This window comes from Enhydra lutris, unplaced genomic scaffold (assembly GCF_002288905.1).
Source record: "Enhydra lutris kenyoni isolate GAN:26980312 unplaced genomic scaffold, ASM228890v2 scaffoldscaffold1, whole genome shotgun sequence".
NCBI lineage: Eukaryota > Metazoa > Chordata > Mammalia > Carnivora > Mustelidae > Enhydra > Enhydra lutris.
This window is the reverse complement of record NW_019154085.1, coordinates 76,824,875-76,836,781: the sequence shown is the minus strand read 5'-3', so window position 1 is coordinate 76,836,781 and position 11,907 is coordinate 76,824,875. Positions and strand designations below refer to the sequence as shown.

Genomic DNA, 11,907 nt, shown 5'->3' with positions numbered 1-11,907 from the left:
AGTCAGTTAAAAGGGACAAGGTAGACTTTCAAAAATTAATTAAGCTGGGGCACCTGGGTGGCTCAGTGGGTTAAGCCGCTGCCTTTGGCTCAGGTCATGATCTCAGGGTCCTGGGATCGAGTCCCGTGTCGGGCTCTCTGCTCGGCGGGGAGCCTGCTTCCCTCCCTCTCTCTCTCTCTTTCTCTGCCTGCCTCTCTGTCTACTTGTGATCTCTCTCTGTCGAATAAATAAATAAAATCTTTAAAAAAAATTAATTAAGCTAACCCACACACAGAAGACACTTTTATATCAAATTCTGAAATCATTTTAAATACATGTTTAACTCATTTAAATGAAGATCAATGTTGCGAGGTTGAATAAAACACCAGATTGCCATCGATAGGGTAAAACCATAGTAAGCAGATGCCTTTTGTCGTTTCCATAGGAAGTAGCTAGGAAACTGTAATTTCTTTACTGAAAATTTAGTCAGCTAAATAAAGCAGGATTATAAATTCTAAGTAGTCTCCACTGTAACATTGTAAGATGTGTAAATCAGTCAGAAATATAAGCAAGCCCTTCAAATCACTCAGAAAACTTAACAGATTCCTACGGAAGAGTTAACATTTTCAAGCAATGAGCATTTTTAAGAAGTCTCAACATCAACATAAAGTGGTCCAGAACAGCTGCTGTAAAGCTCAACATCAATTTTATGTCGGCTCAACTGCTAAACAGCAATCACAATGACATCCCTTAGGAGGCATTTAAGGGCCCAAGTGTATAGCAATTTAAAAACTGAGCAGGAAATCAAAACTAATTCCATGTCTATTTACGAAAATACTTCTCCCTATGTTCTCGTACCACCACCTAGTGGTTACATAGCTCTCAATTGGCCCATTAATAAAAACCAAACAGTAGCTGTTGGGATATTTTAAAATGAAAAGGAGAAATAAAGGAAGAGGAGACGGAGGGAAGGAAGGAAGGAGTGAGAAAAGAAGAAAGGGAGGAGAAAAAGAAAAAGAGACAAGAGAATATAAAAAGAAAAAAGGAAAGAAAAAAGAAATAAAAACAAATACACATAAAATTTCTAGGTCTTATGATCTACTTCTTCATAAAATTCATAGAATGTTATCAGCTAAAGTTAAAACATCATTTAAAAAACCAATTTTGCTTTTTGCATTTATCAAGTACATGGAAAGTCTATGGTTGACTTAACTGCCTGTTTAGAAAAAAAAAAAAGGAAAAAGGTGGGTGAATTTCTAGAAAATTGTCCCACACTATAGAACCTACAGATATACTGGCCTAAGATGATATAATTATTTGTGAGAGCATCACCACTGATCAGTAGAGTTGCTTGCATAACTTATGGCACAGACATAAAGAATAAAATAGATCTTTATCTTGTTATGGAACAATCTCTTAAGTATTGGGTAAGTAGGGGAAAAGCAACATGTAGAACAATGTGTTTTGAATACTAACACTTGTATAAAAATATAGGCCTTCGTTAACGAGTATACAGTCTCTCTGGAAGGACAGAAAAGAAGCCAGAAAAATTACATCCACCGAGGGGAACTGGGTGAAATGGAAACCAAGGTGGGAAGGAGATATTTTGTAGTTTAAACCAAAGGGCGGGCTTATGGGAACACCAAAGGAAGGAAGCCCAGCGCAGGCCAGGGAGAGGAGAGGACATGCTGCTTCTGCCCACTGCCCTTCTAAAAGCGAAATGCATCGGAATGCCTGACTTTTCTTTCATGACTCATTAAAAACTTTCTACTCTTGATTTGCCTCTTTTGTTGATATTCATCGTATTCACTAGATTTGAAAGGCCACTATCAGCTTAATTTTATGTGACAAGTGGACAGGCCTGTGGGGTACCCAGATATTTGGTTTGATATTATTCTGTGTAGGTCTGTGAGGGTGTTTCTAGATACGATTAATGAGTAAAGCAAATTACCCTCCTAGCGTGGGTGGCCCTCATCTAATCACTTGAAGGCCTGATAGAATAAAAGGCTGAGTAAGAAAGAATTTTCTGTGCCTGTCTTTGAGCTGGGACATCAGCCTTCTGCCTCCAGACCCAAAACCAACCTTGCCCAAGGAGAAAAGGAAGTACGTCCAGAAATGACTACACCATGTTAAGATTTACAGGAACGACAAGACCAGATTCCCACATGCAAAGGTCACCAAGAACAAAGTTGCATGACCTTCCTCAGATGTCTACTGACATCAGTCACCTTTTGACTCCAACCCCTTCCCTCTTTCCCCCTTTTTCAGACATAAAAGCAGCTTGGATTTCCTGCAGTGGGCAGGTGGTTCTTTGGGACAACAGTCAGCCATCTCCTCGGTTTGCTGGCTTTCCGAATAAAGTTGTTTTTTGTTCGTTTGTTTGTTTGTTTTGGCCTCTCAGCTCATTGGCCCATCGTGCAGTGAGCAGAACAAGTCTGGGGTCTGGGGTCAGTTACATTATACCCTGGGCTCTCCTGGGTCATAGCCCTGCAGTTTCAGACCGTAACTACACGAGGCCCTGGACTTCTCAGCCTCCATCATCACATGAATCAATTCCTTATAACAAACAAACACCTACGTACCTACCTACAAACACACACACACGCGTGTGCGCCCTATTTCTGTTTTTCTGGAGAACTCTAATACAGGTACAAATTTTGCAGGTGTTAAATTCTATAGAAAGTTCTTAAATAAGTAAACATGTAAAATACTTAGACTTTAAACTACAAATAGTTTCTTGGACTTGGCATGAAATAGGTACTATATCCCATTGAAAGTAAAAGATATCCTGCATTAATGCATTCTGTAAACCTAACATCTGAAATACTGAAATACTGAAAAGTATTACTGAATGTTTTAGAATATTCAATAATCAGAAGGGACAGGTTCTGTTCGGGCAAAGGTATGGGGAAGAAGAAGATGTGTTCAAGAAACAATACCACAAAGCGAGACATTCTCACCAGTCTAGTATAGCCTCAAAGCTTTTGGATAGAAATGCATCCAAAAAAAAAAAAAAAAGGCATCACTGCTCACTACCACAGGTGCTGACACTTGAAAACAACGTAACAAATGTAGTTCTCCATTAAATTTACATACTCTTTTCAACATGGTTTTTTAATTTTTAAAAAATCACGTTTTTGTTTTGAGATTTTTATACATTAAAGCGCAGTTGTGAGAAATAATACAGGAGATTCTGTGTACCCTTTACTGAGTTTCCCCTAATAGCAACATAATGCAAAACTGTAGCACAAAATCACAATCAAGATAGTGACATACAGTTGAAATAGAGAATATTTTCGTCAAGGAAAACACCACTCAGGCTACCCTTTCATGGCCACAACCAGGGCTCTCCAACCCCCACCACCTTCTTAACCCCTGGCAACCACTAATTTGCCCTTGATTTCTTAATTTTATCATTTCAAGAAGGTTATATAAATGGAATCACGCACTATGTAACTTTGGAGGACTGGTTCTTTTCACTTGACACAATTCTCTGGAGATTCATCCAAGCTGTTGTCCATACTCATAGTTCATTCTTTTTAATTGCTAAGTAATATCCCTTCATACGGATGGCCCCTGGCTTGTTTAAAAACACACTGTACAACATCTAGGTTGCTTCTAGTTTGAGGCTGTTACCAATAAAAATTCTCTAATTATGTGTGTACAAGTTTTTGCATGAATATAACTCTTCCTTTCTCTGGGATTAATACCCAGGAGTTCAATTGTTGGGTTGTGTTGTAGTTGCACACTTGTTTTTTAATTTTTTTTTAAAGATTTTATTTATTTTTTTGACAGACGGAGATCACAAGTAGACAGAGAGGCAGGCAGAGAGAGAGGAAGGGAAACAGGCTCTGCACTGAGCAGAGAGCCCGATGCGGGGCTCGATCCCAGGATTGAGCTGAAGGCAGAGGCTTTAACCCACTGAGCCACCCAGGTGGCTTGTTTTTTTTTGCGTTTTGTTGACAAAATGCAACCTGCTTTCCAGAATGGCTGTACCATTTTACATTCCCCCCAGCAATGCATGCGTGATTCAGTTTCTCTGACTCCTTGCCATCATTTGATATGGTCACTGTTTTATTTTAGCTGACCTACTGCTGTGTCTAGTGACATCTCACTGTGGTCTTAATTTGCATTTCCCAACTAGCTAGAACATCTTTCCCTGTGCTCATTTGCCATTGGTATATCCTCTTCAGTGAAACGATTCTTCGCACCTTTTGTTCATTTTCATATTGGATTGTTTTAAAGGTTGACTTTTGAGGGTTCTTTATGTATTCTACATATCACTTATTTGTCAGTTATGTTTGTAAATACTTTCTCCCAGTCTGTACTTGTCTTTTTATCCTCTTCCCAGTATCTTTCCCAGATTGAAAGATTTGTTTTTTAATTTTGATGAAATCTAATTCCATTTAGGGATTGGGATGTTGCTGCCGAGTTTAAGAACACTTTGCCTAGGGGCGCGTGGGTGGCTCAGTGGGTTAAGCCTCTGCCTTCATCTCAGGTCATGATCTCCGGGTCCTGGGATCGGGCCCCATGTCGGGCTCTCTGCCAAGCTCTCTGCTCAGCGGGAGGGAATGCTTCCCCCCCGCCCCAGTCTGTCTCTCTGCCTACTTGTGATCTCTTTCTCTCTGTCAAATAAACAAATAAAATATTAAAAAAAAAAAAAAAGAACACTTTGCCTAGCTCTATATTCCGAATTTTCTTGCATTTTTTTAACCTATAAGTTTTAGGGGTGCCTGGGTGGCTCAGTGGGTTAAAGCTTCTGCCTTCAGCTCGGGTCATGATCTCAGGGTCCTGGGATCGAGCCCCACATCGGGCTCTCTGCTCAGCGGGGAGCCTGCTTCCTCCTCTCTCTCTGCCTGCTTCTCTGCCTGCTTGTGATCTCCATCTGTCAAAAAAAAAAAAAAAAAAAAAGAATGGTATATGTGGATATCCTTGCTTTGCTCTTAGAGGGAAAGCATTCAATCTTTCATCATTAAGAATGATGTTAAGTGTAGTTGTTTTATGGGTTATCTTTATCAAGCTAAGGAAGTTCTCTATTTCTCTTTTTCTGAGATTTTTCATCATGAATGGTTGTTACATTTCGTCCAGTGCTTTTTCTGCATCAATTGATATGATGTGATTTTTTTTCTTCTTTAGTCTGTCAATATAGTGGGCTATATTGACTGATTTTCATATATTGAAGCAGGCTTGCATACCTGGAATGAAATCCATTTGGTCATGAATTCTGTTTAGATATTTCTGTTTCATTTAATATTTATTGTTAAGCATTTTTGCGTCTATATTCATGAAGGTTAGTCATCTGTAGTTTTGTTGTTGTTGCTGTTGTCTTGTCACTGTTTTAGTATCAGGTTATTACTAGCTTTATATAAATAAATTGGAATTACTCCCTCATCTCCTCTTTTCTGGAAGACACTGTATAGAATTGGCATGAGTTTTTTCTTTACACATTCAGTAGAATTTTCTTATAAAGGTATCTGTGCTGCCTCTTTGTTTTGCTGTTTGCTTCGCTGTGCAGAAGCTTCTGATTTTGATGAAGTCCCAAAAGTTCATTTTCGCTTTTGTTTTCTTTGCCTTTGGAGACACATCTTGAAAAAAGTTGCTGTGGCTGATGTCGAAGAGGTTACTGCCTATGTTCTCCTCTAGGATTCTGATGGATTCCTGCCTCAACAAAGAGGCAACCCACAGAATGGGAGAAGATACTCACAAATGATAGTACACACAAAGGGCTGATATCCAAAATCTATAAAGAACTCCTCAAATTCAACAACACAAAACGGATAATCACATCAAAAAATGGGCAGAAGACATGAACAGACACTTCTACAAAGAAGACATACAAATGGCTAACAGACACATGAAAAAATGTTCATCATCGTTAGCCATCAGGGAGATTTAAATCAAAACCACACTGAGATACCACCTTATGCCAGTTAGAATGACCAAAATTAACAAGACAGTAAACAACATGTGTTGGAGAGAATGTGGAAAAAGGGGAACCCTCTTACACTGCTGGTGGGAATGCAAGTTGGTACAGCCACTTTGGAAAACAGTGTGGAGATTCCTTAAGAAATTAAAAATAGAGTTTCCATATGACCCTGCAATTGCACTACTGGGTATTTACCCCAGAGATACAGATGTAGTGAAAAGAAGGACAATCTCAGGGTGTCTGGGTGGCTCAGTGGGTTAAAGCCTCTGCCTTCAGCTCAGGTCATGATCCCAGGGTCCTGGGATCAAGCCCCGCATTGGGCTCTCTGCTCAGTGGGGAGCCTGCTTCCCTTCTGTCTCTGCCTGCCTCTCTGCCTACTTGTGATCTCTCTCTGTCAAATAAATAAGTAAAATCTTAAAAAAAAAAAAAAAAAAAAGAAGGACCATCTCTACCCCAATGTTCTTAGCAGCAACAGCCACTGTCGCCAAACTGTGGAAAGAACTAAGATGCCCTTCAATGGACGAATGGATAAAGACGATGTGGTCCATATATACTATGGAGTATTATGCTTCCATCAGAAAAGATGATTACCCAAATTTTGTATCAACATGGATGGGACTGGAAGAGATTATGCTAAGTGAAATAAGTCAAGCAGAGAGAGCCAGTTATCATATGGTTTCTCTTACTTGTGGAGTATAAGAAATAACACGGAGGACATGGGGAGATAGAGAGGAGAAGGGGAGCTGGGGGAAATTGGAGGGGGAGATGAACCATGAGAGAATGTAAACTCTGAGAAACAAACTGAGGGTTTTGATGGGGAGCAAGATGGGAGGTTGATTGAGTCTGGTGGTGGGTATTAAGAAGGGCACGTATTGCCCAGAGCCCTGGGTGTGGTGCATAAACAATGAATTATGGAACACTGAAAAGAAATTAAAATAAATAAATAAATAAAGGCTTCTAGGCCTGGAGATTTTTTTTTTTTTAATTTCTTTTCAGTGTAACAGAATCCATTGTCTATATATATATACATATATATATTTTTTTGCCTATGGGAAGGCCTCAGAACTAAAAGCATCTGGTACCTCTGAAGGCAGAAGCCTGGGTATATAGTATTGAAAGTTCAGTTTGTCCAACTGGCAATTAGACACCTAGACTCCCACCACCACCACCCTGTATAAACCTTCCACTATTCACATACTGTAAGTGCATCCAGGACAACAACAACTAAAGAAAGGGTGAGATATCTATGGAAAATAGGGATACTAAATAAGATATTTGCCTAACAACAGCAGCAATAGTCCATTCCTCACCCCACCCCCAACATCACCATGCTCCTCTGTACTCAGATGCTGGCAAGCAAGATTATCCTCCTACACTGAACTGGAAGGTTCTTTCGATTAGTAAACTAAATCCAAAAGAAAAATCCTACATATACTGGCCCTTTCACCAGTTTTTACCATTGAAAATCCTGATCATCCTCTGGTGAAACCCACACCGTCAAGAAGCACAACCACACACGAAAAAATTTTCCATCAGCTTTTTAGTGACTGACTCTTAAATATGAAGAGTCAAGAAGCATGAGGCATTTAAGGAAAGCTTCTGATGTGAAAGACAGAAACTAAAGCAAATAAACGGGAATGGTAGAGTTTTGAAGAATCAGGACAGGGCAGTAAGCACTGCAGTAAGAAGAATGCAAGGAGAGAGAGAAGACAGTGCATTCATGAAGAGGATACCAGAAAAAGAAAGGAACATACAGAGTAATAAAGAGCTCCTGAAAACTAAAAAATATAACAGATATAAAAGATTCAACAATAATCGGGAGGTAATGTGGAAGACTCTCGGAAAATAAAAACAGCTTTGCCTCTGGGATCCCGACATGCCATTCCGACTGAGGAAGACCTGGAAACGTCGGGGCAACATGAGCCAGGGACTCATTGGCAAACACAGGAAGCACCAAGCAGGCCGGGGTAATGTTGGTGGCAGGCGTCACCACAGGGTCAACTTCAATGACTATCACCAGGTTTACTTTAGAAAAGCCAGTATGAGTCATTACCACTGAAAGAGGAACCAGAGCATCTGCCAAACTGCCAACCTTGATAAACTGTGGCCCTCAGTCAGCAGAGAGATGCAGGTAAATGCTGCCAAAACCAAGACTGGAGCTGCACCTATCACCGAGGTGGTGTGATCAGGCTACTGCAGAGTTTTAGGGGAGAGATGGCTCCCCAAACAGCCTGTAGTCATGAAGGCCACATTCTTCAGAAGAAGAGCTGAGAAGATTAGGGGTGTGTGTTTGTGTGGAGGGGAGGATGCACTGTGTCCTGGTAGCTGAAGCCCCATTGGAGGGAGGTTCATTAAATGATAACAAGTGCATTTCTAAAAAAAGAAAAGAAAAAAAAGAAAAGAAAAAAACAAACAGAAAAACCCTGAAATTAACAGAAAAGAAATAACAAAACAAAACAAACAAAAGAGGAGTTCCCATATCCATTAATAAGAGTTCCAGAAAACTAATTCAGATAAAATGAATGAGGAAGAAATTATTAAATGAAAAGTAGTATATGATTCAGACTAGAATGGAAGACAGAGTCCAGGAGTGTGGATTTTGAAGGGAGAATGGAAACTGATCTGTTAGCTACGTGCTAAATTCTAGAAAGAGTTTTAGAGATCTACCGAACAGTTCGAAAATGAGTTAACAGTAAGAACACAGAAAAGTAAACTATATACAATTAGGGAATTCTCAGGGGAGAAAAGTTGTATAAGAAAGGAAATGTAATCATACACTATTATAGTGCTTTGCTGTGGAAGACTTAAGCTGCCATAATACTGTAACACTGAAGAGATAGTTAAGCCAAATGTGACGTGGTCTGGGAGAATGAAATGAGGGAAACCCGGAGAGGGCCTGCGGGAGGGTGACGGTAAACTCCATGTTCCACGATAGAACGTCCTGTCAGGAGATAATGTCTCAAACTGGAAAGCCAAGAAATAGCAGTATAAATGTGTTATTGGAAACAGAGTTCAAAACCAGAACGAAAGAGTTAAAAGTCAATGTCTGTGAGAACCAGTAATGGGGTGGGGGGGTAGAACAGAGGCCTATGAAATTCCCCATTAGCTTTGTAGTATTATTTTATCTTAACGATATGTATGCGTTATTTTGACTCAAAACTAATTTGAAAATATAACTAATGTTAATCCCAATGCATTCTTAAAAAAAAAAACGAGCAATGCAGAATGATACTACCAAAAAAGTAAGTCTCTCCCCCTTCCCCACTGCCCAAGGTGACAAATCCTCTCTCGTCGTGATGAATCTGGTGTGGATGTTTCAGGACTTTTTTCTTTTTTCTACTTTTTTTCTTCTTCTTCTTCTTTTTTTTTTTTCTGTAACCCGAGTAAAAGCAGCAGCTCAGGGGTAAGTAGCTTGTTGTGGTTAATTTTATGTGTCAACTTGGTGAGGCCACAGTACCCAGCTAATTGGTTCAACAGTATTCTAGATGCTTCTGTGAAGAAATTTGTCAGATGGGCCTAATATTTAAGTCAGTAGACTTTGAGTCAAGCAAATAACCCTCCATAATGGAGGTTAAAAAAAATTTTTTTTAAGATTTATTTATTTATTTGATAGAGATCACAAGTATGCAATGAGGCAGGCAGAGAGAGAGGAGGAAGCAGGCTCCCCACTGAGCAGAGAGGGGCTCGATCCCAGGACCCCGAGATCATGACCTGAACTGAAGGCAGAGGCTTTAACCCACTGAGCCATCCAGATGCCCCGTAGGTTGAAAATCTTCAGAGAAAACATTCAATCAGTTGAAGATCTTAAGAGAAAATAGGATGAGATCCCCAGAAAAGACACTTCCTTCCTGGGTCTCCAGCCTGCCAGCCTCCTTGGCAGATTTTGCCTTTGCTACCCCCCCTAAAATCATGTGAGCTAATTCCTTAACATAAACCTTTCTTGTTTTTGATCTATCTGTGTGTTTCCCTACATCATATTGGTTCTGTTTCTCTGGAGGACCTAATACTATAGTTTTTTAAAGATATATTGAGAATAGATGTGAAAGCTGAGAGGAAGAAGTCTGAACTGAGTAACAGAAGATACACTCTAGGAAAGCCTTAGAAAAGGGAAAAGCAAAGATAAACTGGTTAGGTGCTTTGTGTGATTTTGGTGCAGAAAAATGCATAAAAAGGATCATTAATATGAGGCATGTTTGTTCAAGGATTTAAATTTTAATAGTAATTCCAGAGATGACATGCTGGTGGTTATGCTCACATTCACACAGCTACAATTCTTCCTTCACTCGGGCAAAAGACCGAGGAAAAAAATTGGAAGAGAAGCTGAAATAGTAGAAAGTCGTTAGGAATCATATGAACTTACTTTCAAATGCCTGGAGACAGTGGGTTTCAAATCCTTATTTTGCCTTGATTTTGCTGTACTGTCTTAGAACCATTTTCCCATTTGGGTTCCATCTTGTGTTCTCACATATATTCAGATGGGGATAATTATACCTCTCTCGCATGATTATAGAAATGATTAAATAAGAGGATGCTTGTGAATATAAAACTCACATCATGTTGGGCAAGAAGTCATTAATAAGTAATGAATATTAGCTGCTTCCAGGGACCACTTTAAAGGACACCGAGTCTTAAGTGACTTTTGCTGGCAGGGGGAATTTCATAGCTCTCTTCTCAGCACCACAGAGAGAAGGGAGACAGGAAAGGGGAAGAGGAGAGAGAGAAGGAAGGAAGGAGGGAGACAGAGAGAGGACCCCGATCACCCAAAATAAAAAGACTGCCACCTAGAAAAAGAAAGTAGGAAGAGTGTACAAGTTAGTGGAGGCAGAGAGCTTGAGGTACAGGAGAAGGTGAGGAGGAAGAGGAAAAAATACATTTTGTTATAATCCTCATTTGTCATTGTAGGTATAATGAGGTTAATTTTTTTGTAGGACTTTAATAGCTGGCATCAGAATTTCTCCTCAGGAGAGACTGTCTTTATTCAGGAAAATGTGCTTGTGTGGTTGTTCCCACCTTGGCATACAGCACGGTGTTAGCCGGCAACACGGCGTGAGGACAGGGAAGCTCAAAGGGAGAGATTTCTTGTTTTTTTTCCCCTCTCAGTGGAATGAGGAAAGGTCAGAGTGAAGGAGGAAGAGGAAATCAGCAAGATGGGAAAAACCTGGGAGGAGGTGAGAGGAGTCAGCAAAGCCCTCGGGTGGTAGCGTGACCAGAGAGGGAATGCCTGATAGGGACTGTGCAACTTTAGGGGATTTGCTTTGCTGCTATAGATAGCAAGATGGTGTCACTCATGTCAGGCATCGGTGCAGGCTGCCAAGAGCATTGCGGCTAAGACCAGATATTTCCAAAACCAGCCCAGGTTGAAGATGCCCAGAACAACGCACAGAACCACAAGAGGCCTGCAAAGGCCCAAGACTGACAAAACTCCTTCAAAGAGGGAGAACTTCTGCAGCACACTGTCAGACTCTCCAGATGCGGATCCTTTCACTTCCGACCACATCAGAAAGGCAACTGCCACTGGGGGCTCCGCCCAAGTGATCTCTGAGCAGAAGAGACCCTCCACGGCTTGAACAGAAGCAGCAGTAAGTGTGAGAGCCGTCCAGGACGCAGAACTGAGGCCTCACCTCCACCATGCACGCAGGGACCCACTTCACATTTGGTTAACTTCCTAGCCCTTGCTCTACCCTGTTTGTTATGTGACTTTGTATTGAGCTTTGCTTTCTGTGATGGGTAGGAAGCCAATTTAGATGTGTAGTGAGGGGGGCTCAGGCAGAAGAGCGTCAACTCTTGACCTTGGGGTTTTGAGTTTGACCCCACAATGGGTGTACAGGTTACTTGCTTACTTACTAAATAAATAGGCATACTGAAATGTCATTGAGTTGGAAATATTGAACCTGCTTTACAATGATGTTAACTTTGCCTTGTGATCAAATAAAGTTGATACTGTCAGAAGACACAACGAGGGGCGCCTGGGTGGCTCAGTGGGTTAAGCCTCTGCCTTTGGC

General features: G+C 40.7%; 1 pseudogene; it reads left to right on the top strand.

Annotated features, from left to right (window-relative positions):
- Positions 1-7,781: 7,781 nt before the first annotated feature.
- On the top strand, positions 7,782-8,234 carry LOC111140818 (annotated as a pseudogene).
- The last annotated feature ends 3,673 nt before the right edge of the window (positions 8,235-11,907 follow it).